The 24,966-nt window shown below is 45.6% G+C and overlaps 1 long non-coding RNA gene across 1 annotated transcript in view; it reads right to left on the minus strand.

Annotated features, from left to right (window-relative positions):
• Positions 1-13,122: 13,122 nt before the first annotated feature.
• Positions 13,123-24,966, minus strand: part of LOC115086194 — a 56,223-nt gene continuing 44,379 nt past the window's right edge. The window contains exons 2-3 of the long non-coding RNA XR_003855141.1: positions 13,960-14,109; positions 13,123-13,558 (exon numbers count right to left, since the gene is read on the minus strand). This is a non-coding gene — a long non-coding RNA (uncharacterized LOC115086194). The remainder of the gene's footprint in view (positions 13,559-13,959; positions 14,110-24,966) is intronic.

Here is a 24,966-nt window from a genome sequence, read left to right on the forward strand (position 1 = left end):
GATAAGAAAGAGATGGGGGATGAGGATGAGGAAATGGAAGTGAGTTGGAGTGAGGGGAGAGAGTGACTGAGGGGTGGGAAGGGAGTGAATATAAGGGAGGGCGTGAGTGACAGACGGAAGGGAAAGGGGTGAATGGGAGTGAGTGATAGAGGGGATAAAAGAAGATTGAGTGAGAGAGTGAATGACTGAGAGTGAAGAAAAGGTGGTTGAGTAACTGAAAAGAAAGGGGGAGGAGTGACTGAGGGGAGGAGTGACTGAGAAGCAAGAGATAGGGATGAGTAGAAGTGTGTAAGAGGGAAGAGGATGAGGAGATGCATGATTGAAAGGTGAGTGAGAGAGAATGAAAGGGGGAAAGGGGAGGGAGGAAGAGGAGTGAGAAGAAGAGAGGGTAGAAGTGTATGTGTGTGAGAGAGAAAATGAACATGTGCATATGAGAAGAAGGAGGAAATGTGTGACTGGTAATCAAAATTTCCCAGGTACAGGGAATGGGGAATTTCTTTTTCCTTATTAGTTTTAATTATTGGATGATATTTGTCACCTTTGGTGCCACGTTGATGTGTTGGAGTGCCCTTTACCCTTCTGATTATGTATACCCACAAGTTTCATTAGAAATTATTAGAAAACTTTAATTTGGAAGCCCAAAATAGGCTACAATTGCCTCCCCATTTACTTTCACGGGAATCAAGCAGAAAAACAAATGAATAAACAAAAAAAATTTGTCTAAAATGAACCAAATGAATAATAGAGATGTGAATCGTGTGATCGATCGTCTTAACGATCGATTTCGACTGGGAGGGGGAGGGAATTGGATCGTCGCCGTTTGGGTTTTTAAAATATCGTGAAAATCGTGAAAATCGTGAATATCGCAAACTGGCACACTAAAACATCCCTAAAACCCACCCCGACTCTTTAAAATAAATCCCCCACCCTCCCGAACCCCCCCAAAATGCCTTTTTGAAGGAGTTAATAAACATGTGGATAAAGGTGAACCGGTAGATATAGTATACTTGGATTTTCAGAAGGCGTTTGACAAAGTGCTTCATGAGAGGCTTCTAGGAAAAGTAAAAAGTCATGGGATAGGTGGCGATGTCCTTTCGTGGATTGCAAACTGGCTAAAAGACAGGAAACAGAGAGTAGGATTGAATGGGCAATTTTCTCAATGGAAGGGAGTGGACAGTGGAGTGCCTCAGGGATCTGTATTGGGACCCTTACTGTTCAATATATTTATAAATGATCTGGAAAGAAATACGACGAGTGAAATAATCAAATTTGCAGATGACACAAAATTGTTCAGAGTAGTTAAATCACAAGCAGATTGTGATAAATTGCAGGAAGACCTTGTGAGACTGGAAAATTGGGCATCCAAATGGCAGATGAAATTTAATGTGGATAAGTGCAAGGTGATGCATATAGGGAAAAATAACCCATGCTATAATTACACAATGTTGGGTTCCATATTAGGTGCTACAACTCAAGAAAGAGATCTAGGTGTCATAGTGGATAACACATTGAAATCGTCGGTTCAGTGTGCTGCGGCAGTCAAAAAAGCAAACAGAATGTTGGGAATTATTAGAAAAGGAATGATGAATAAACGGAAAATGTCGTAATGCCTCTGTATCGCTCCATGGTGAGACCGCACCTTGAATACTGTGTACAATTCTGGTCGCCGCATCTCAAAAAAGATATAATTGCGATGGAGAAGGTACAGAGAAGGGCTACCAAAATGATAAGGGGAATGGAACAACTCCCCTATGAGGAAAGACTAAAGAGGTTAGGACTTTTCAGCTTGGAGAAGAGACGACTGAGGGGGGATATGATAGAGGTGTTTAAAATCATGAGAGGGGGAGGACTCACCGGCTGGACAACTCTCGTAAGAGAGGAAGGTTTGGGGAACCGATTCAACCCTCCTTTTGCCACCTGGAGTGAAACATCTGATCGGCAAGAAACCGAGCCCCCCGGCAGTGATGTCAGCAACCGGGTCGAATGCCGGGATAAATCCAGCACAAGCGCAGCGCGCAGCCGCCGGCGCGCTGCCGAAGCCGCGCGCCAAAGGGGCGCGCCCCTGGGTAATTTTTTCCTAGCTACCCTACTGAAATTGTATGGGCAGAAAAAGAAAAGTGAAGGTCTGGACTTCATCTCCGGCGGTGTTGCAGGCTAAGGGTCCGATGGATTATCACTTGACGAGGCGGGTGAGTCAAAATGCCCGCGAGGCAATACCAGATATTTCCTTTTCGTCTGGAGCATCGGCTAGCCTCAACCAGCAGCTGATACCAACACCTCTATTAGTATTATCTAACCCACCACTACCAGGCGCACAACAAATAACTGAACTGTTGAATAACAGTAGTGACTCTAACTTGGCAGTAGGAGTCCAGAGAGAAGAGCTGGGGAAAGTGGGAGGACCCGACCTACAAAAGATAGTGTCGGACCCCACAGATCCCCTAAATATAACACTGGTAGATGTTTGGAGGGCAATAAATGAGATGCAAAAAGCAATGTTAGATTTTATGGCTCAGAGTAATAAGTCATCCACTGAAATTAAAAATGTATTAGGAGTTCATGGGAATAAGCTGAAACAAATGGAGGAAGGAAGTAAAGTAGTTAATTTGCAGATAGATACTTTACAATCAGCTAATAATGCTTTTATTAAAGATAGCATAAGTATTCACAGGCAGATGGAAAGCCTCGAGAATGATAATAGAGTGAGAAATATTAGATTCTTAAATTTTCCTATTACGAGACTTCTATCTCCTGTTGAATTACTAAAAAAATATATGGTGGAAGACTTAGCGATAAATTCATTGGATGATAAATCATTCTCTAAGATTTATTATTTAACAACTACTAAGCTAAAAAAACAGGAAGGGGAGGCGCTATTTTGCACAAAATGGCGCCGGCCAGAGACAACACGATTCGACTGCAGGAGGTCGTTCCGGAACCCCGCTGGACTTTTGGCAAGTCTTGTGGGGGTCAGGAGGCCCCCCCCCAAGCTGGCCAAAAGTCCCTGGGGGTCCAGCGGGGGTCCGGGAGTGATCTCCTGCCGCGAATCGTTTTTCCGTACGGAAAAACCAAAGGTAGCGCCGGCGCCATTTCTACAAGCACCGGAGGTCCGAGAGTGGAAGATCACAGCGGGACCCTTCCTCTGGACCCCAGGTAATTTAAGGCATTTTGGGGGGGTTCGGGAGGGTGGGGGATTTATTTTAAAGGGTCGGGGTGGGTTTTAGGGTTTTTTTAGTGTGCCGGTTTTTTCGCCCTCCCCCTTCCCCCGATTTACGATTTTTTGACGATAAATCGGGGGAATTGTTATTGTATCGCGGCTCTAACGATTTTTGACGATTTAAAATATATCGGACGATATTTTAAATCGTCAAAAAATGATTCACATCCCTAATGAATAAACAAATTAGAACAAAATGTTTGCCCCTGCACATCCCTAGTATCCATTTATGAGCACATTTTCTATTTTCTAAATTATGCGCCTATGTTTTCATGCACATAGTTATTATACTTGCTCCAGGGCAGGTGTATAATTTCTTGTGTATGTTGTAACAATTTCTCTGCACACCTGGGAATTTTCAAAGTGGACTTATGCACATCATTCTGCTATGAATATTCTGTCTAGTCTGCATCTAGTCTCTACATGCAGACCAGTCCAATGCGGATCATTGAAAATTATGCTTCCTAAAAAGAAATGGAACTCTGTTTCAGGCTGTTCCTCCGTAAATTAAACTTTGGATATAATCATTGGAAAAAAGCCATTTATTCACAAGCAATTTAACCATCTTAAGATTTAGATGGTTTAGCAAGTAAAAAAAATATATTTTGTGGGGATTGTAGACTGTTTGAAGAGGAATTTAAATTTAAAACTAAAGAAAAGGCTTTTTGAGTGCAAATATTATCTCAGTGACGGGATATGGAAGTAAAACATAGACATACAGTACAAAGATGATAAAGATAATACAGGCATTTGAATTCTGAAGATTACTGAGAACATGATCTCATAAAAGAGTACATGGGAGATAGAAGACCCCTGATAGAAGACCTGGTCAAAAGGAACATTAGATTTGCTGATCAAGTACTCAGAGATTCTGGTGGCAAATTAGCTAATTTAGTACCTGAGGGAAAAAGAAATAGAGGAAAGTGAAGAGCAGAGATGACAAGATTTCAAAATGGTCATGAATAAAAAATGTGAGCAAAATAAAAAAGAAACATAGATATAGAAAGAACTGGCACACCAAAATTATCAACCTTTGTATTGAAGAGGGAACCAAATTTTCCTATTAGAAGAATGTCTTTTTTTTTTCTTTTTGAGAAGCCAGAGATAAAGCCAGATTTATTTCTGAGGTCATAAATCTGTTCTTTATTAACAGTAAATAGTTTGATTATGTAGTATACTGAAGTTCATGTAACTGCTTAGGAAGAGTTTAATTAGCATTAGTAATATATGTTTGCTTGGCAGCAGAAATCTGTGTTTCAAGGTCTAATTTTTTTATGGAGATTTCTAGTGCTCAGGGACATATATATACTTTACAATTACATATTCTCACAATACCACCTTTGAATGTTTTCCATGATTGTACAGAACTAGATATAGTAGAAAGATTGATCATAAAAAATACTGTAATATTGTCCAGCAAGCAATTCAGACATTTAACCCTAATCATGTAGGGTTAAATCTGCACAATTTGTCATTCTTAACCTGACCCAAAGTCACCGACAAGGAAGAATGGTCAGACTCTCCATGTATGAGGTAGTTTGTAGATTTAGATAGGTACATGCATTTCACCAAAGTAAAAAGGTTATGATTTTATGTGAATAAATTGTGTACTGCAGAGCAGTAAAATTAAAGTGATCTGAGGAGTGTAACATTCTCCAAACATCAATCATTCCAAGATCAGTAAGCGTAGTGTCCAGAACATAAGAAACGTCAGAGCATGGAATATTCTGAGAAACTAATCTGTCCATATTCAGGGTCAGTATAAGAACTTTTACACAGGTAGACAGCAGCTTTGAAAATTAGCTTACAGTCCTGTAGGTATATCCATGGGCCTGCAACCCCAGTGGCCAGTATAAAAATTGCCCCAAATAGGTTTAGTGTAGTTCATGTTACCAACCAGTATTTTGGTCAATGGAGCTATCTTTATTCTGAGTTAACAAAACATGCTTTATCAGCAAATAAATGAACATAAATGTGATATTAAGATTGCAGCTATAAATGCTCAATATCAGGTATCAACTAGGGATGTGAATCGTTTTTATAACGAATTGAAATATCATATGATATTTCTTAATTCGTTATATATCGGTTAAAACGAGAAACAAACACTTTTCCCCCCGAATTTTCATGAAAATCATTTTTCGGGTTAGCGCGCACTAACAAAAAACAATGATTTTTGTTATTTTTTGTTACTTTTTGTTATATTTTGTTAGTGCACGCTATCGTGCACTAAGCCGAAAAACGATTTTTTACTAAAAAAAAAAAGCCGATCCGTGGGAAATCGAGATTTTCCCGTGGCCACACGAACCCAAAAGCGCAAATGATCAGGCACCCGATGCACATCCATACTATCAACCAACCTAAGTACACTGAGCATTTATTTATTTATTTTAAATTATTTTAATACCACTATATCCCATAATCTAGGCAGTTTACAATTAAAACACACATAATTAAAATATTGCATACATAAGAGAATACAAACACAATACATATAAAATGAAATAAACATATCTTGACAGTAAACATCCTCCAAAGTTCTGACAGTTTGAATTAGCCTGTGAGCATAAATCACTCATACCCGAACTGCAACTCCTACATGCGTCATCAGAAATCTGCATCCCACAACTTTTTAAGTTTATGCTCTTCTTTTTCAGTTAAACGGTGGGGTTCCAATCTTCTTGCCAGGGCCATTGATTCCATTAGGCAAACTAGGTGTTACACCTGTCAGTCGCAGATGGCTGCGACCACTCTTGGTCACCTCTTTCTTTACTTCCCTGATTCCGTGGGGTAGACTGGCAGTCTCCGCCAGCTGCTGACAGCCTGCCTACCACTCCCAGGCCTCCCAGGGTGGCAAGGATGCTGCTGACTAGAGATGTGCAGACCAAATGTTTATGTTCATAAGTCCATAAGTCGAAACTGGGGGTCAATTTCGGTCAATATAGACATATGGAGAATTCCATAAGTTGAGTCTATGTCCATACGTGCAAATAAAAATTTAAACCCCTCACCCTCCTTAATCCCCCCCCCCCCCCCCCCCAAGACTTACCAAAACTCCCTGGTGGTACAGCAGGGAGTCAGGATGCCATTTCTGAACTCCTTTGCGAGGAGCACGTGACGGAGTCACGTCGGAGTGACGCGGCGTCACGTGATTCCCCGCGCGTTCGCTCCGGGACCCTCGTTGCACCCAAAAGGAACTTTTGGCCAGCTTGGGGGGGTCAGGAGCCCCCCCCCAACTTTTGGCCAGCTTGGGGGGGCCTCCTGACCCAAGCTGGGCAACGTTCTCTCAACCTAGCTTGTTGTTGCCCAGGTAGAGTGTCCATCAAGCTAGGTTGAGAGAACGTTGCCCAAATCTCTTCTTGGAGTGAGTGTCCTCACTCCGACGGCCAGCAAATCTTCACTAGAGACCACTGTTCTTTCCGTAGGTCTCATGTTGAATGTGAAAGTGGCCCCCAACCCCCTATGCTCATACCTAATCCCCACCTCGAGTTACTAGGTGGCCCTCCCATAGGGATACAAATACCTGTCTAGGGCATAAGCATTATAGGAAGGTTCTCGTTCTCTCTCTCTCTCTCTCTCTCTCTCTCTCTCTCTCTCTCTCTCTCTCTCTCTCTCTCTCTCTCTCTCTCTGTGTTTGGAATTGTTGTGGACCGTGATACTCCCGGCTGGACACGCCCCCTCCTTATCCTAAGTTACAAGGTATATTGCACAGCAATGTTGCTGATTATATGCATATACTGTATATTCATGCTTAGTTGGGTAAGTTATAAGGGGGTTATTTTCCAAGCTGCATTATGGAATTTTCGCATGCAAAAAGCACCATAATGCATGCTGCAATGCTAATTTAGAAAAGGGGTGGAGTTTGGGGTGGGATTTCCGGCCAGGTGGGATGCCTTTGCCATAATCGCAGTTTTAACGCAGCAAACAAATAAACTATTTTCATTTGCGTTAAGCTGTACGACATGGCTTTATTGCACTTTGTGATGTTTTTGCTCATTGCATTTTTAGTCTTTTAAGCTACCTACCACCACTGAGGGAGGGGGAGAGAGAGAGAGAGAGAGAGAGAAAGAGACTAGCTATAAGGGCCTCAAAGTAGTTAGGTATTTATACCTGTATAAGAGGCCCACCTAGTTACTTGAGATGAGGTTTAGGTATTAGTGCAGGGGTTAGGGGCCACTTTGACATTCAGCGTGAGATGTACGAACAGAACAGTGCACCAGGGATGTGCAGAGCAAAATTTTATGTTCATATTTCTTATGTCCGAAAGGGGGTCCCACTTGCGGCCAATATGGACATAAAAAAAATCCAATGAGTTGGGTATATGTACATATGTGCAAAAAAAAAATTTAAACCCCCTCACCCTCCTTAATCCCCCCCCCCAGACTTACCACAACTCCCTGGTGATGGAGCGAGGAGTGAGGACGCCATTTCTGCAATCCTTGGCGAGAAGCATGTGACGTCGGCGGCACGTCGAGTGACACAGGCGTCACGTGATTCCCAGCGAGTTCGCGCCGGACGGCTCGTTCGGCCCAAAAAGAACTTTTGGCCAGCTTGGGGGGGTCAGGAGGCCCCCCCAAGCTGGCCAAAAGTTCTTTTGGGCCGAACGAGCCGTCCGGCGCGAACTCGCTGGGAATCACGTGACGCCTGTGTCACTCGACGTGCCGCCGACGTCACATGCTTCTCGCCAAGGATTGCAGAAATGGCGTCCTCACTCCTCGCTCCATCACCAGGGAGTTGTGGTAAGTCGGGGGGGGGATTAAGGAGGGTGAGGGGGTTTATATTTTTATTTTGGCTCAACAATCGCGATTTCCCACATATCCAACATATCTATGTTGGATATGTGGGAAATCCGATCGTTTATGTCGAATCAATTTTTTAAGTTAAAAAAAAATATGAGTAGCGTTTTACTAATGCGGTCAATCCGAATGCACACCCCTACAGTGCACTCTTGTGAAGATTTGATGTCCTTCAGAGTGAGGAAATGTACCCAAAAATGAGATTTGTACAATGTTCTTTCAACCAGGCTTGATGAACTCTCTACCTGGGTAACTTACTTGTGTAAGTCTGCCAATTTTAAAACTTGTGCACATAAATTTAATTAACCAGTTTACTGGTTCACCCAGTCCTTCTCCAGGTCATCAAAACTTTCCTGGTTCTTCAGCCTGAACTCTCCCCTTTTCACCCAGACCTCTTACCTAGTCAGTACTATACAATAATCACATACACTAGATAATTAGCAGACATAAAAAAAGAAAAGTACGTTGACAAATGTATGCATGTAAATGTATTTTAAAATAGCAACTTATGTGTGTAAGTGTTGACTGTTCTGGAATGCCTTTAGACTGCAACTTTTTTACACTTGTATGTATGTGGAGGAGAAAATGTGCATGTATTTTCGACTCACAAAATATGGAATACATGCTACTTAAGCACATATATGCTAATTTTTATATGCATAAAGTTTTGAAAATTCACCCCATGAACCCTATCTCTGAAACCTATATGCAGTAATGCATTTCTGCACTAAAGAGGTCATATATAAATTAGTATTTGATTAACTGTACAGTGGGAGCTGCACAGTTTGTAAAATACTGGGAAGTGTGCACATGGAGATTTTGGCTGAGAGAGAGAGAGAATATGACATTCTATATATCCCCCACTGTAAGAGGGGCACTTTCAACTCAGGGTGGGTTTTAGGGTAGGTGGTGTTACATTGGTCTGCCTAGGGCACAAGGGTCTGTAGACCCTTGTAACACTGCCCCCCCCCCCCCCAAAAAAAAAAAAAACACCCTGAGATGAAAGGGCCCCTCCCTCTGCAGCTATCAAGTCACCCAGGCCTGCTTCAGTTCACCTAGACCCTCTCCCCCTATCAAGACACCCAGGCCTTCCAGCTACACTAATTGCTTTAACCACATCCTCTGGAAATGAATTCCAGAACTTAATTGTGCATTGAGTGAGAAAGAATTTTCTCTGATTTGTTTTAAAAATGCTACTTACTAACTTCATGGAGTGCCCCTGATTCCTTGCATTATCTGAAAGATTAATTAACTGATTCACATTTACCATTACAAGTCCTTTCATGATTTTGTAGACCTCTATCATATCCCCCCCCCCCCCCCCCTCAGCTGTCTCTTCTCCAAGCTGAGCAGCCCTAAGCTCTTTAGCCTTTCCTCATAGGGGAGCAGTTCCATGCCCTTTATCAATTTGGTCGCCCTTCTCTGTACCTTCTCCATCGCAACTATATCTTTTTTTGAGATGTGGCAACCAAAATTGCACTGAGTATTCAAGGTGCAGTCTCACCATGGAGCGATACAGAGGAATTATGACATTCTCCATTTTAATTGTACAAACGAGTCCAATAACGTACATGAATACATGTCTTACACAGCAGCAGCTACTCATGTACTTTTGAAGCCTGCCTTGGAATGCTTCTAGCCCACCCCTTTTTTTGTTGGTAAAATGTATGAGTGAAATGGACAATACATGTGTATTCTTGATGTTTGTAAATAGCATTTACACGAGTACATGCTACTTATGCATGTATATACTATTTTTACACATGAAACCCCTTTGAAAATGTACTCCTCTATGTGCAGGTCTGCCAATGTGTGGTAATGTCTTGGCAATCTTATCAAATATGCCCCAGCTATGGATCAAATAGAATGAGTAAGTACTAGTGCTCCTGTGCCTCAAATTGGCAACTTACCTAGCAGAAGGTTACTCCAGTGGAAAAGCTGAATTCATACACACTCGCGCCTGGATTTAGGCATAGGCAATGTAGGCAACTGCCACTGATGACAAATCTTCATAGGTGCAAAAATGCAGCTCCTGCTGCCGTGCCTTCATCCTGACCTGCCATTGCCTCGGCGCTGCTTATCCTACAGAACAGTGCTAACTCTATAGCGGCAAACTCCTGCAGGAAACTTTGGCATGGTCCCTGTGAGCCCTCGTGAGTTGAAAGGCACTGCAGCATTCTGCCCCTCATAAAGATTTCCATTGAATTTCTGGCACAGTCTGAATTGTATTTACTGTAGTTTCCAAAGGCTTTGACTCCAAGATCACACCTCCGACAGTGGCTATTTTGGAATACACAAACTGGGAAAAAATTGTGTAGGCTTCTCAGATCTCCTCAGTTTCTTGGTGCTTATTTGCTTCCAGATATCAGGGAAGGATTCTCAGCCTTCACACTACTGCTCAATTACTGTTCACTGAATATTGTCAGTAATATTAAAATGAAGTATAATGAGAGAATTTTGCAGTCTCCACTGTGGTTCCATTCTCCCACATGTAGTTGAAGTTGAGACATCACGTGACCTTTCCTCCCTGCCCCAAGCTGGGCTATTTGAAGTTGCACCATAATAAAGAATATATGACTTCAGAGTTTAATTTTATGATCATATAAATCATAGGTGGCCAAAGCCAACCCTCAAGAGTCACAAACAGGCCTGGTTTGCAGGATATCCTCAATGAATGTGCACAATACAGATTTGCATACAATGGAGAGGCAATGTATGCAAATCTATCTCATGCATATTCATTGGGGCTATCCTGAAAACCTGGCCTGTTTGCGGCTCTCGAGGACCGGAGTTGGACACCCCTGACATAGATCATTTCATTACGTCATATACACATTCCTGCCTATATTAAAACCTGTGGATGTGATATTGCCTGGCTATTCACTATTGTAGACCGTGTATTGAAGTGATTGGCTCTAGACTGTGAAACTTAAAAACATCAGTTTGCACATGTCACTTTCGATTGCTTATAAACTGGTTTCACAGAGTCTAATTGTTTGCCTTGGAAGTTAACAGGTCTAGGGAGACTGAGCTCTGTGAGTGTGTGTGTGTGTGTACAGTAAGGGGGTAATTTTGTGATAAGCCACCTAAATTAAGTGGCCAAAATATGTGAAAGTTACACCAATTTTCAAAGTGAACTTGCACGTGCTGTTACGAGCGCGCGCGGGCGCGGTCGTCGTAAGCGGGTGGTGGTGAGCCCTTGGGCCACGGCAGGACTCAAGGAGGAGCCCCAAGCCACGCCGTGGGAGGTGAGCTGAGCAGGCATGGTGAGCGAGGCAGGCAGAAACAGAAGCAGGGAGTCCGACCCTCAGCCGGACCTGCATGCCCATGGTAGCCAACACGGGGAAGTTGACTAATGAACGGTCCTCCGACTGTTCCCGGCCCTTTCGGACCTGCCGCAGGGAACGGCAATGGGCAGCAGGCCGGACAGAGGCGAGGGCAGACAGAGTCCTTAAACAGAAGACATCAGACGGGGCAGAAGCAGGCTGAAGCAGGACGGAGACATCAGGACAAGGGCTGAAGCGAAACACAGGAAAGATCCAGGCGAGCAGGAACTCCGATGCTGGGATACTCACATCCGAAGCCCCCTCGGCTGGCAGAAGCTCAAGAGCCCGTGGGACGAATCCCTCCTGTTGGCCACTACAGGGCCCAACAGGACAGAAGGCTCAGGAACCAGACGAGGACGTAGGTCAAGGCAGAGACAGGAAGACATCCGGGCAAGGGCTGAAGCAGACACTGTAGACAAGGCTGGACGGAAACATGGCACTGTCCATCAGGGCGCCCTACTCAGCCCACCCGTGGGACTGAGTCGCAGACCACCCTGTCCCAGACGCGCCCTACACAGCCCAGGAAGGCTGGTCACGGACCACGCTGAGAAGGAGGGTGCAGGGAAACTCCAGGCGAACAGGAACTCCGATGCTGGGATACTCACATCCGAAGTCCTTACAGCTGGCAGGCACAGGAACAAACATCTAGGCAGAGACACTGGACAGGGATCCATCAAAGCATATGTGATCACGGAAGACCTGGATCAGCAAGGATACAGACGACTGTAGGACCTGATCGAAAGGCCCTTTGCAAGTGAACAGAAAGTCCTTAAATACTGGAGGTAGAAGGCAACTCCCTGGGAGGAGCTTGCCAGGACCGCCCACCGCTGGTCCTATAACTAGGGTAGAGAGCTGCGGGCCAGCCCCTAGGAAAAGGGCGTCACCAAACAGGAAGTCCAAACGCTGGCATGCAAGCCACAGGCACAGCTAGGCCTCTCAGGCCCTGGAGCAAGTCCCGGATGGAACACAGGCGAGGCCCAGGCTTCAGAGCGGCCTCTGGAGGAAGGTAAGAGACCTCCTGTAGCGCAGCAGCAGGGGGGATCGCAACACGTGCAAGCCTGCTTTGAAAATTACCCCAGTAAATTTACCCAGACACACAATTACCCCCTGCAATTCCATACACAGATATTTTTCCAGGAAATTTCCATGCACACTTCTGAAAATGCCAAGGTATATGCGTACGTTCAAACCACCCTGCCCAACCTCACCCCTTGGAAGATATCTGCTCAGTCCAGGTAAACATGTGCATGAACAGGCAGTACAAATACATCTTTACCCACCTATTGGGCAGGCTATTTTGTAAAAGGGCATTTTTGCCGTTAAAATGCTTGTATCTTTGAAATTTGCCCTCTGCTGCTGGGCGCCTGTATGTTTGTTTACAGGTGTCCTTGCTGCTTCAGCTTGCCATCTACTCGAGAGCTTAAACACTTGTCAAGCACCTAAAATAGCATTAAGACACGTTCCAGTTTTCACTGCCAGCTGAAAGAAGAAAAAAAAAATTGAAAACCCTGCATCTTAGAACCCCAAAGGCTTTATAATTTGCTAGGTTTAGAAGCTGAGAGGATTAGCAAAAGAAAAATATTAGTTAAAAGAGGCAAGTGTATTCACTGAAGCAAAGCTAATGAGCTCCTGGGCTACAGAAGAAAGGGTATACACCACCTGAGCAAATCTTATTTATTCTTTCTCTTATATTCTAAAAAAAAAAAAAAAGAAATAATAATTTTCAAGATTTTTTTTTATTTGCCATGCTAGTCACATTTCCTAAACCTTTTATCGACGGCTGTTCTGCATATGAATAGGCTGTAATTGAACTGTCACATTCATGAAGGTCAGTAACCTTTTATTAGCAAGAATGTGTCTTACTTGATAAATTGGAAAGTCTCTGAGGATTTGAACGCAAAAAAAAAATTATTCTTTCAAATAAAACTTAAATATCTAACCCTACTTTTTTTTTTTGTTCCTTTTCATCTTGCTCTAACAAAGCCTTTTTCTCCTTGGTCTTTGTCGTAGGCAGCTTCACGGCAAACATTCACTTGCATGCTTTTATGGTGACCTTATTAGAAGAAAACTGCAGAGCAGCAGCCCCTGTGCTTTGATTTTCAGGCAGTCACGTTCCCAGGTTTCCTTTATTGTTTTAAATGACAGTTGTTAGCGCATTTCCATGTCTTCAGATCATTTTTTGTATCTTGTTAGAAAACTAGTCCTCAAATCATAAGGTACTATTAAAAAAAAAAAGAATACAGTCCGTTAACATAAAATCAACACCCTGGTTTATCATTGTGATATAGATGTTCAATAGATTTAAATGATGAATGTTAATCAAATAAAAATATCTAATAGGTAACACCACAATGGGGGTAATTTTCAAAAGGATTTAAGAACTTAGGAGGTACTTTGCAAAGACTTATGTATGTAAAAAATAGCATAAACATGCATCAGTAGCATCTACTCATATATATATTATTTTATAAACCTCAGATATACATACGCATTTTTGTTTTCGTGTGCCCATACTCATGCAGAAAAAGGGGGCAGGCTACAGGCACTCTGAGGCAGGACCAACATTCACGCACATAAGTTAGCTATTTTAAAAGACGCGCATGTAGATTTGCCAACTTACTTGACTTTTCACCTGCTAGATGTATTGCCTAAGTGATATCACAGGTGTTTATTGTGTACCATTGGCCAAGCAGGAGGCCTGAGTGAACTGGGGCCAGTTCAGGCCGAAGGATCAGGAGTGTCTCGATGAGACATAGGAGGGCTGGGTGACCTGCAGAGTAAATGGAAAAACTGGATATTTCACTTATGCGTGCATGCTTTAAAATATGCCAACTTACTTTATTTTCACGTATAAAGTATTTGCACATATGTTTTTTTAAATAGGTAGGAAAGGTTACGTGTTCAACGCATTGCATGTATTTGCACATAAGCATACATACACACATATGTTGTGGGGTTAAGGTAACGTATTTTATATTATAAGTGTATGTGATATGCACAGGTTATAAACTATTATAGCAAATCTAGGTGTGGCCATATATGTGTGAATATGCTGCCACATGCGGTTGTTTGAAAGTTATCCTGTTAAAACTTGGTTTTACACACATAAATGTACATAACGCACTTACTTGGGCTTTTGAAAATTGCTATGATATATGCTACTTTTGCATGAGTAAATCCTTTTGAAAATTAACCCCTATGAGTCTGATATAAAAGTGTGCTACCTTGCAAAACTGGCAAAAAAAAGTGATGCATCTATTTAGAAAGGCATCTAACATTAATCTCATGTTCAATGCCTGTCTCTTGTGTACTATTCCAGCTCATGCATGAAGAAGGTAATTTTCAAAAGCCATTTTCCCATATAAATAGGCTGAAAAATGCCTATCCTGTACACTGGTAAAAGTACAAGTGTTATGCCACAATGCCCACACTTACTGGGGTAGGGAGATATCTCATGTTTTACCACTGAATCACCAAATATGAAGAAATGTGCAGACCAGCTGCTGACAGACCGCAAACACTGTCACAGCAAGAGAAAGAATTTACCCAGGTGAACTTTAAAACTGCTCTGTCTCAGTGGAAAATGAAGGTCTTGCCCTGAGACACTGAAGGATACCTTATCAAGATGTGCCTATTTGCATGTTCCTGTGTCAATAGGAGAAAAGCAGACAGAGAGACAACTTAAGCCCATAAACAGGAGTCATGCCAAGCAAGCAAAGCTCAGAAAGACCCCCATCCTTGGGGAAGGGGGGAGGGGCAGTCGGAGTCAGAGAAAAACACTGACACTGGCAGACAGCTTAGCATACAGACATGGCAGTTCTCCCCCCAAAGAAATGAGGAGGGGGAAAAAGTCCTGAAATGTGGCAGGACCCCCCTGAAGTAATGGGGAGGAGGAAAAAGACTTGCAATGTGGCAAAAGATCCTCCACCCACTATGTGGTTATGCATGAGATTATGCATATTGATCAGCTGAAAGGTATAAGACAGGGGGGCAAAGAAGAAAAGAGGAAGGAGCACAAACCCTGGGAGAAAACCTGGAGAGTGAATCCGGAGAACATCCCTGAAAGCAAAAGGGGGTTCAGAAGCAGACCAGCACTCCCTCCTGTTGAGAAAGGAGAAAACAAGGTATGTCTCAGAGACCAGAGAGATGAGGTGCCTGCTCAGATGCAGAGAGTAGGATGGATTCTGAGATGGTGAGGGGAGAGAGCAAACCCAGATAGCCCGGCAAGATTCAGAGCCAGAAGCAAATCCTTCCAGGACCACCTGCCCACTCTGCCAGTACCAAGCCAGGAAGCAAGTCCTTCCCTGCATAAGTTCTCTAGACCTCTATCCAGCATCTGCTTCAGAGGTAAACTGAGGGATATCACCTGAAGTCTGACTAGGAGAAGGTAAGTTCGGTCTATGGGAAAATACCTTGATAAATCATAAGAACATAAGAAATTGCCATGCTGGGTCAGACCAAGGGTCCATCAAGCCCAGCATCCTGTTTCCAACAGAAGCCAAAACCAGGCCACAAGGACCTGGCAATTACCCAAACACTAACAAGAGCCCATGCTACTGATGCAATTAATAGCAGTGGCTATCCCCTTTAAAGTTAGCCATAAGTATCCAAGTAATCAGATTATTTACACACGTCACTTCATTTAACTTGCACTAGACTATTGGCCAATATGTTAACATATTGTCATTTGTCAATTGCCTTTTATCCACCTTTTGTACTGATGTATTTACTTCTAAATTCCATTCTGTTTTCAAAACTGTTTTGTATAAAGGACACCAATGAACAGCAGGTGTGTATTAAGTATGAATTTGCAGATTTTCATGGTAAGAGTAAATGTTTTGATTTTTTAGACACCAAAATTGCAAGCTTTTATACCTTGTGCTACAGCTACTTTATCTACCACTTGCTTTCTTTTTTCAAGTTAAGGATTTCTACCATATGTATCATAAAAAGACAGTTGCATGGGTGTGTTGGATGTCTAGTTCATAATTTTTCATTTTGATTCAAATGTATATTTAGTACAGGTTTAGGTTGCTACTGACAACAGCAAATAAGGGGGGATTTACTTCCCTTTTTCATGCTTTACTAAACAGCAGTGCAGAGAAAACCTATCTTCTGTCAAAGTATGCAGAGAATGCCTATCCTCTCTCCAAGCACTAATGGAATATCCAACCAGCCCAGATGAGTGAGGACTGCTTTGCTTACCATCTTTTGTTCTAGTCCTCAGTAACAGAACAGGAAATCCAAGAAGAGTAGAAAGCAAAGAGGAAAAACTTGAAAAGAGAACAAAAGAACAGTGAAATATCTATAAAGAAAAGAACGAGCAAAATTACAGAGGTTTGGAAGAATACTTTATTTCTGACCTAGCATGACTTCATTCAAATCAGACTTTGCAAAAAGAAGAATGACATTTAAAGGCTTAATTCCTCATGGTCTTAGAACAGCATGAATCCATATAGAACATGGCATATAAACATAGGCTAATTATAAAAAATATTATAAAAAATTAACAAAACAAAGTGGATTTCTAATAAAGCAAAGTGACTCTTCACCAAAATTGAGTTTGATTGATACACAAACTCGGGGAGTGAGGGTCCTACATTCCATGATATAATGATAGAGGATTTATGCTTAAAATGGCTATTTGCAATGACAAAAAATATATACCAGTTCAACCATTTATCATTGTTTGTATACATACATGGGCAACATAATGGGTTTGTTCTCTGGATATGTTCTTCTGTGGACCAATGTAATCTAATTTTGGCATGAACCATCATATGAAGAGGCAACACCCAACAAGATTACTGCCACCTGGGGATGGTGGCAGTTCCAGTGGGGGAACCCCTTCCAACCAGTTTGCAGTGGTAGGAAAGCAGCAGAGTCTGCCCACGCCCTCATACCCTTCTAGCAGTCAGGCGGCAGGCCAGCAACCCCCGGACATGTGGCAGAAGCGACAAACCACCATGGAGGAAATGGGGTGGAGCGCGGTAATGCTATCCCGGGGTAGGAGGCAGGCAGCCTCAAAAGTTGTAACCAGGAGCATTGGGGAAATGATTGCCCTTGATGAACTGCCCTTGCAGCTAGTGCAGAATGTGGGTTTCAAGCATTTTTTGAAGGTCGTACTACCAAATTACAAAATCCCCTGCAGAACCACATTTAGTAGAAAGGTCATCCCCAGACTGTACAAGCAGTGTCGCAGTCGCTTGCAAGCACTGCTAGCTAAGGCAGACGGAAGAGTGCATTTCACCTGCGATATCTGGACCGCCATGAATGCTGCACACTCTTACCTCTCTCTGACAGCACACTGGTGGGACATGGCAGAGGCAGGGGCAGCCAGCAGCTCTATTACTGAAGAAGTATCAGGGTGGAGGTGGGCTTTACTGCACACCCACCTGACGGACCAGGCCCATACCGCAGCCAATATTCTAGAATGCATCAGAAAGATGCTGGAGGGCTGGCAAGTACACCAGCGAGACAGGAAAACGCAGGCAGGGTTCTTTGTCACAGACAATGGTGCAAACATGGTTAAGGCAATAAGCGATGGGCGCTTTAAGAACATCCGATGTTTTGCACACACTCTGCACCTGGTAGTGAAGTCAGCTCTGGCCTTGGAGTCCAATGACAAGGAGAATGAATACCTGCATAGGTTAATACAGAAGTGCAGGAACATAGCAGCACACTTCCACAGAAGTGTCAAGGCGGAGCAGGTTCTCCAACAAAAGCAGACTGATTTGGATATGCCTCACAAGCGTCTCATTCAAGACATTGCCACCTGGTGGAATTCCACCTTTATGATGCTGGAGAGGTTACTGGAGCTGAAGACACCCCTTCATTAACTTTCTGGTACAATAGACATAGGTGTGCAGAATCCCCTAGGGCATCACGATTGGTTAGTCATGAGTCAGCTGGTAAAAATCCTGCAGCCCTTCAAGGATGTCACGGAGGAGCTGAGTTCCAGAAGTGCCACCTTGGCTGACATCATCCCTATAGTGAGATTCCTGGATGAACATTTGGAGGCCTTTAAACGGGAAGAGGGAATGACTGCTGAGGTGCTGCAGTATCTGGACGTTTTGCAGCAGCAAGTGAAAGACAGATTAAGTCCTTTAACAGACGACCGCACATACATGTTCGCCTCTGTCTGTGATCCCCGTGTGAAAGGTAAACTCATCCTACAGACCAATTGTCTGTCATTTGTGAAGGAGCTGCTGTTAGCAAAGGTCCGTGAACAGGAGCGCCACAGGCGGAGACAGACTAGGCTTGAAGCAGAGGTGGAAACAGCAGGCACGTCAGAGAGTTGTGCTGCTAGCCCAGGCAGGAGAGGCACTGTGTCAGTGACAGATAGTACCTCCTCCTCCATGTCAGAACGCCCAAGGCATGTTGGCCATAAAGATTCCTCAGTTGTGCAACGGGCGAAAGAGAAAGTAACTGGATTGAGTGACTCTGAGCCCTCCCAAGCACAGGAAGAGACAGCAGCACAGCTGTCAGTGACACGGTATCTCTCAGAGCCGATAGAAAAAATGCAGACAGATCCGCTGGCATATTGGGCACACAAGTCCACTGTCTGGCCACACCTAGCCAAAGTGGCTCAGCGATATCTCTCATGTCCACCAACCAGTGTGCCCAGTGAACGTGTCTTTTCAATAACAGGGGATATCATGAGCCCTCACCGCTCAAGGCTGGCACCAGAGTTGATGGAAATGCTAGTGTTTTTGAAAGTAAACCTGCCTTTGCTTGGCTTTCCAAATTTTCCCTGTGAATGGCAAGATGAATAAAAGCTATTCAAAGCCTTGCAGCAGCTCCAATTGCCTCCTATGCTCCAGATAATGTAAGCACTGCAGCACATGTTCCTGACATGAATCGCTGTGCCTGACCGTCTACTGTGCAGGCCTTGTATTCCTACCAGTGTTTGACCTCGATAGCTGCGCCTGTTCATCCAGGCCTTGTGTCCCTAGGTGGGATTGACCTCTGTCCTCACCTGCTGCACCTGTTCATCCAGGCCTTGTGTCCCTAGGTGAGATTGACCTCTGTGCTCGATCGCTGTGCCTGTTCATCCAGGCCTTGTGTTCCTAAAAGCCTTTGACCTTGATAGCTGCGCCTGTTCATCCATGCCTTGTGTTCCTCTGGGGATAGGGAAATACCTACAGTTCCTGAGTGTAATCAACTATGAAGTGCTGGTAACGTTTTAAAATAAGAATATAAATAAATTAAAAAAAAAATGTCCTATCCCTGTCCATCCAGGCCTTGTGTTCCTTCCAGTGTTTGACCTTGATAGCTGCCCCTGTTCATCCAGGCCTGGTGTCCCTAGTTGGGACTGACCTCTGTCCTCGCCTGTTGCGCCTGTTCATCCAGGCCTTGTGTTCCTACCAGTGTTTGACCTCGATTGCTGCGCCTGTTCATCCAGGCCTTGTGTTACTAAAAGTGTTTGACCTCGATTGCTGTGCCTGTTCATCCAGGCCTAGTGTCCCTAGGTGGGAATGACCTCTGTCCTCGCCTGCTGCACCTGTTCATCCAGGCCTTGTGTCCCTAGGTGGGATTGACCTCTGTCCTCGATTGCTGCGCCTGTTCATCCAGGCCTTGTGTGCCTAAAAGTCTTTGACCTTGATAGCTGCGCCTGTTCATCCAGGCCTTGTGTCCCTAGGTGGCATTGACCTCTGTGCTCGACTGCTGTGCCTGTTCATCCAGGCCTTGTGTTCCTAAAAGTGTTTGACCTCGATTGCTGTGCCTGTTCATCCAGGCCATGTGTCCCTAGGTGGGAATGACCTATGTCCTCGCCTGCTGCACCTGTTCATCCAGGCCTTGTGTCCCTAGGTGGGATTGACCTCTGTCCTCGATTGCTGCGCCTGTTCATCCAGGCCTTGTGTGCCTAAAAGTCTTTGACCTTGATAGCTGCGCCTGTTCATCCAGGCCTTGTGTCCCTAGGTGGCATTGACCTCTGTGCTCGACTGCTGTGCCTGTTCATCCAGGCCTTGTCTGCCTAGGTGGGATTGACCTCTGTCCTCGACTGCTGTGCCTGTTCATCCAGGCCTTGTGTCCCTAGGTGGGATTGACCTCTGTGCTCGACTGCTGTGCCTGTTCATCCGGGCCTTGTGTTCCTACCAGTGTTTGACCTCGATTGCTGCGCCTGTTCATCCAGGCCTTGTGTTCCTACCAGTGTTTGACCTCGACTGCTGTGCCTGTTCATCCAGGCCTTGTGTTCCTAAAAGTGTTTGACCTCGATTGCTGTGCCTGTTCATCCAGGCCTTGTGTCCCTAGATGGGATTGACCTCTGTCCTCGCCTGCTGCGCCTGTTTATCCAGGCCTTGTGTCCCTAGGTGGGATTGACCTCTGTCCTCGATTGCTGCGTCTGTTCATCCAGGCCTTGTGTTCCTAAAAGTGTTTGACCTCGATTGCTGCGCCTGTTCATCCAGGCCTTGTGTTCCTACCAGTGTTTGACCTCGACTGCTGTGCCTGTTTATCCAGGCCTTGTGTTCCTACCAGTGTTTGACCTCGATTGCTGCGCCTGTTCATCCAGGCCTTGTGTTCCTAAAAGTGTTTGACCTCGACTGCTGAGCCTGTTCATCCAGGCCTTGTGTTCCTACCAGTGTTTGACCTCGACTGCTGTGCCTGTTCATCCAGGCCTTGTGTTCCTAAAAGTGTTTGACCTCGATTGCTGTGCCTGTTCATCCAGGCCTTGTGTCCCTAGGTGGGAATGACCTCTGTCCTCGCCTGCTGCACCTGTTCATCCAGGCCTTGTGTCCCTAGGTGGGATTGACCTCTGTCCTCGATTGCTGCGCCTGTTCATCCAGGCCTTGTGTGCCTAAAAGTCTTTGACCTTGATAGCTGCGCCTGTTCATCCAGGCCTTGTGTCCCTAGGTGGCATTGACCTCTGTGCTCGACTGCTGTGCCTGTTCATCCAGGCCTTGTGTCCCTAGGTGGAATTGACCTCTGTCCTCGCCTGCTGTGCCTGTTCATCCAGGCCTTGTGCTCCTACCAGTGTTTGACCTCGATTGCTGCGCCTGTTCATCCAGGCCTTGTGTTCCTACCAGTGTTTGACCTCGATTGCTGCGCCTCTTCATCCAGGCCTTGTGTTCCTAAAAGTGTTTGACCTCGACTGCTGTGCCTGTTCATCCAGGCCTTGTGTTCCTAAAAGTGTTTGACCTCGATTGCTGTGCCTGTTCATCCAGGCCTTGTGTCCCTAGGTGGGATTCACCTCTGTCCTCGCCTGCTGTGCCTGTTCATCCAGGCCTTGTGTACCTAGGTGGGATTGACCTCGGTCCTCGATTGCTGCACCTGTTCATCCAGGCCTTGTGTTCCAAAAAGTGTTTGACCTCGACTGCTGAGCCTGTTCATCCAGGCCTTGTGTGCCTACCAGTGTTTGACCTCGACTGCTGTGCCTGTTCATCCAGGCCTTGTGTTCCTAAAAGTGTTTGACCTCGATTGCTGTGCCTGTTCATCCAGGCCTTGTGTCCCTAGGTGGGATTCACCTCTGTCCTTGCCTGCTGTGCCTGTTCATCCAGGCCTTGTGTACCTAGGTGGGATTGACCTCGGTCCTCGATTGCTGCACCTGTTCATCCAGGCCTTGTGTTCCTAAAAGTGTTTGACCTCGACTGCTGTGCCTGTTCATCCAGGCCTTGTGTTCCTAAAAGTGTTTGACCTCGACTGCTGAGCCTGTTCATCCAGGCCTTGTGTTCCTACCAGTGTTTGACCTCGACTGCTGTGCCTGTTCATCCAGGCCTTGTGTTCCTAAAAGTGTTTGACCTCGATTGCTGTGCCTGTTCATCCAGGCCTTGTGTCCCTAGGTGGGATTGACCTCTGTCCTCGATTGCTGCGCCTGTTCATCCAGGCCTTGTGTGCCTAAAAGTCTTTGACCTTGATAGCTGCGCCTGTTCATCCAGGCCTTGTGTCCCTAGGTGGCATTGACCTCTGTGCTCGACTGCTGTGCCTGTTCATCCAGGCCTTGTGTCCCTAGGTGGGATTGACCTCTGTCCTCGACTGCTGTGCCTGTTCATCCAGGCCTTGTGTGCCTAAAAGTGTTTGACCTCGACTGCTGTGCCTGTTCATCCGGGCCTTGTGTTCCTACCAGTGTTTGACCTCGATTGCTGCGCCTGTTCATCCAGGCCTTGTGTTCCTACCAGTGTTTGACCTCGATTGCTGCGCCTTTTCATCCAGGCCTTGTGTTCCTACCAGTGTTTGACCTCGATTGCTGCGCCTGTTCATCCAGGCCTTGTGTTGTTAAAAGTGTTTGACCTCGACTGCTGTGCCTGTTCATCCAGGCCTTGTGTTCCTACCAGTGTTTGACCTCAATTGCTGCGCCTGTTCATTCAGGCCTTGTGTTCCTAAAGGTGTTTGACCTCAACTGCTGTGCCTGTTCATCCAGGCCTTGTGCTCCTACCAGTGTTTGACCTCGACTGCTCTGCCTGTTCATCCAGGCCTTGTGTCCCTAGGTGGGATTGACCTCTATCCTCGCCTGCTGCGCCTGTTCATCCAGGCCTTGTGTCCCTAGGTGGGATTGACCTCCTTCCTCGATTGCTGCGCTTGTTCATCCAGGCCTTGTGTTCCTAAAAGTGTTTGACCTCGACTGCTGTGCCTGTTCATCCAGGCCTTGTGTTCCTAAAAGTGTTTGACCTCGATTGCTGTGCCTGTTCATCCAAGCCTTGTGTCCCTAGGTGGGATTGACATCTGTCCTCGCCTGCTTCGCCTGTTCATCCAGGCCTTGTGTCCCTAGGTGGGATTGACCTCCTTCCTCGATTGCTGCGCTTGTTCATCCAGGCCTTGTGTTCCTACCAGTGTTTGACCTCGACTGCTGTGCCTGTTCATCCAGGCCTTGTGTTCCTAAAAGTGTTTGACCTCGATTGCTGTGCCTGTTCATCAAGGCCTTGTGTCCCTAGGTGGGATTGACCTCTGTCCTCGCCTGCTGCGCCTGTTCATCCAGGCCTTGTGTCCCTAGGTGGGATTGACCTCTGTCCTCGCCTGCTGCGCCTGTTCATCCAGGCCTTGTGTTCCTAAAAGTGTTTGACCTCGATTGCTGCGCCTGTTCATCCAAGCCTTGTGTTCCTAAAAGTGTTTGACCTCGACTGCTGTGCCTGTTCATCCAGGCCTTGTGTTCCTACCAGTGTTTGACCTCGATTGCTGCGCCTGTTCATCCAGGGCTTGTGTTCCTACCAGTGATTGACCTCGATTCCTGCGCCTTTTCATCCAGGCCTTGTGTTCCTAAAAGTGTTTGACCTCGACTGCTGTGCCTGTTTAACCAGGCCTTGTGTTCCAACCAGTGTTTGACCTCGATTGCTGCGCCTGTTCATCCAGGCCTTGTGTTCCTAAAAGTGTTTGACCTCGACTGCTGAGCCTGTTTATCCAGGCCTTGTGTTCCTAAAAGTGTTTGACCTCGACTGCTGTGCCTGTTCATCCAGGCCTTGTGTTCCTAAAAGTGTTTGACCTCGATTGCTGTGCCTGTTCATCCAGGCCTTGTGTCCCTAGGTGGGATTCACCTCTGTCCTCGCCTGCTGTGCCTGTTCATCCAGGCCTTGTGTACCTAGGTGGGATTGACCTCGGTCCTCGATTGCTGCACCTGTTCATCCAGGCCTTGTGTTCCTAAAAGTGTTTGACCTCGACTGCTGTGCCTGTTCATCCAGGCCTTGTGTTCCTACCAGTGTTTGACCTCGATTTCTGCGCCTGTTCATCCAGGCCTCGTGTTCCTAAAAGTCTTTGACCTCTATTGCTGTGCCTATTCATCCAGGCCTTGTGTTCCTAAAGGTGTTTGACCTCGACTGCTGTGCCTGTTCATCCAGGCTTTGTGTTCCTACCAGTGTTTGACCTCGATTGCTGCGCCTGTTCATCCAGGCCTTGTGTTCCTAAAAGTGTTTGACCTCGATTGCTGCGCCTGTTCATACAAGCCTTGTGTTCCTAAAAGTGTTTGACCTCAACTGCTGTGCCTGTTCATCCAGGGCTTGTGTTCCTACCAGTGATTGACCTCGATTCCTGCGCCTGTTCATCCAGGCCTTGTGTTCCTAAAAGTGTTTGACCTCGACTGCTGTGCCTGTTTATCCAGGCCTTGTGTTCCTACCAGTGTTTGACCTCGATTGCTGCGCCTGTTCATCCAGGCCTTGTGTTCCTAAAAGTGTTTGACCTCGACTGCTGAGCCTGTTCATCCAGGCCTTGTGTTCCTACCAGTGTTTGACCTCGACTGCTGTGCCTGTTCATCCAGGCCTTGTGTTCCTAAAAGTGTTTGACCTCGATTGCTGTGCCTGTTCATCCAGGCCTTGTGTCCCTAGGTGGGAATGACCTCTGTCCTCGCCTGCTGCACCTGTTCATCCAGGCCTTGTGTCCCTAGGTGGGATTGACCTCTGTCCTCGATTGCTGTGCCTGTTCATCCAGGCCTTGTGTGCCTAAAAGTCTTTGACCTTGATAGCTGCGCCTGTTCATCCAGGCCTTGTGTCCCTAGGTGGCATTGACCTCTGTGCTCGACTGCTGTGCCTGTTCATCCAGGCCTTGTGTCCCTAGGTGGGATTGACCTCTGTCCTCGCCTGCTGTGCCTGTTCATCCAGGCCTTGTGTGCCTAAAAGTGTTTGACCTCGACTGCTGTGCCTGTTCATCCGGGCCTTATGTTCCTACCAGTGTTTGACCTCGATTGCTGCGCCTGTTCATCCAG

Source organism: Rhinatrema bivittatum, chromosome 2 (assembly GCF_901001135.1).
Source record: "Rhinatrema bivittatum chromosome 2, aRhiBiv1.1, whole genome shotgun sequence".
Lineage (NCBI taxonomy): Eukaryota > Metazoa > Chordata > Amphibia > Gymnophiona > Rhinatrematidae > Rhinatrema > Rhinatrema bivittatum.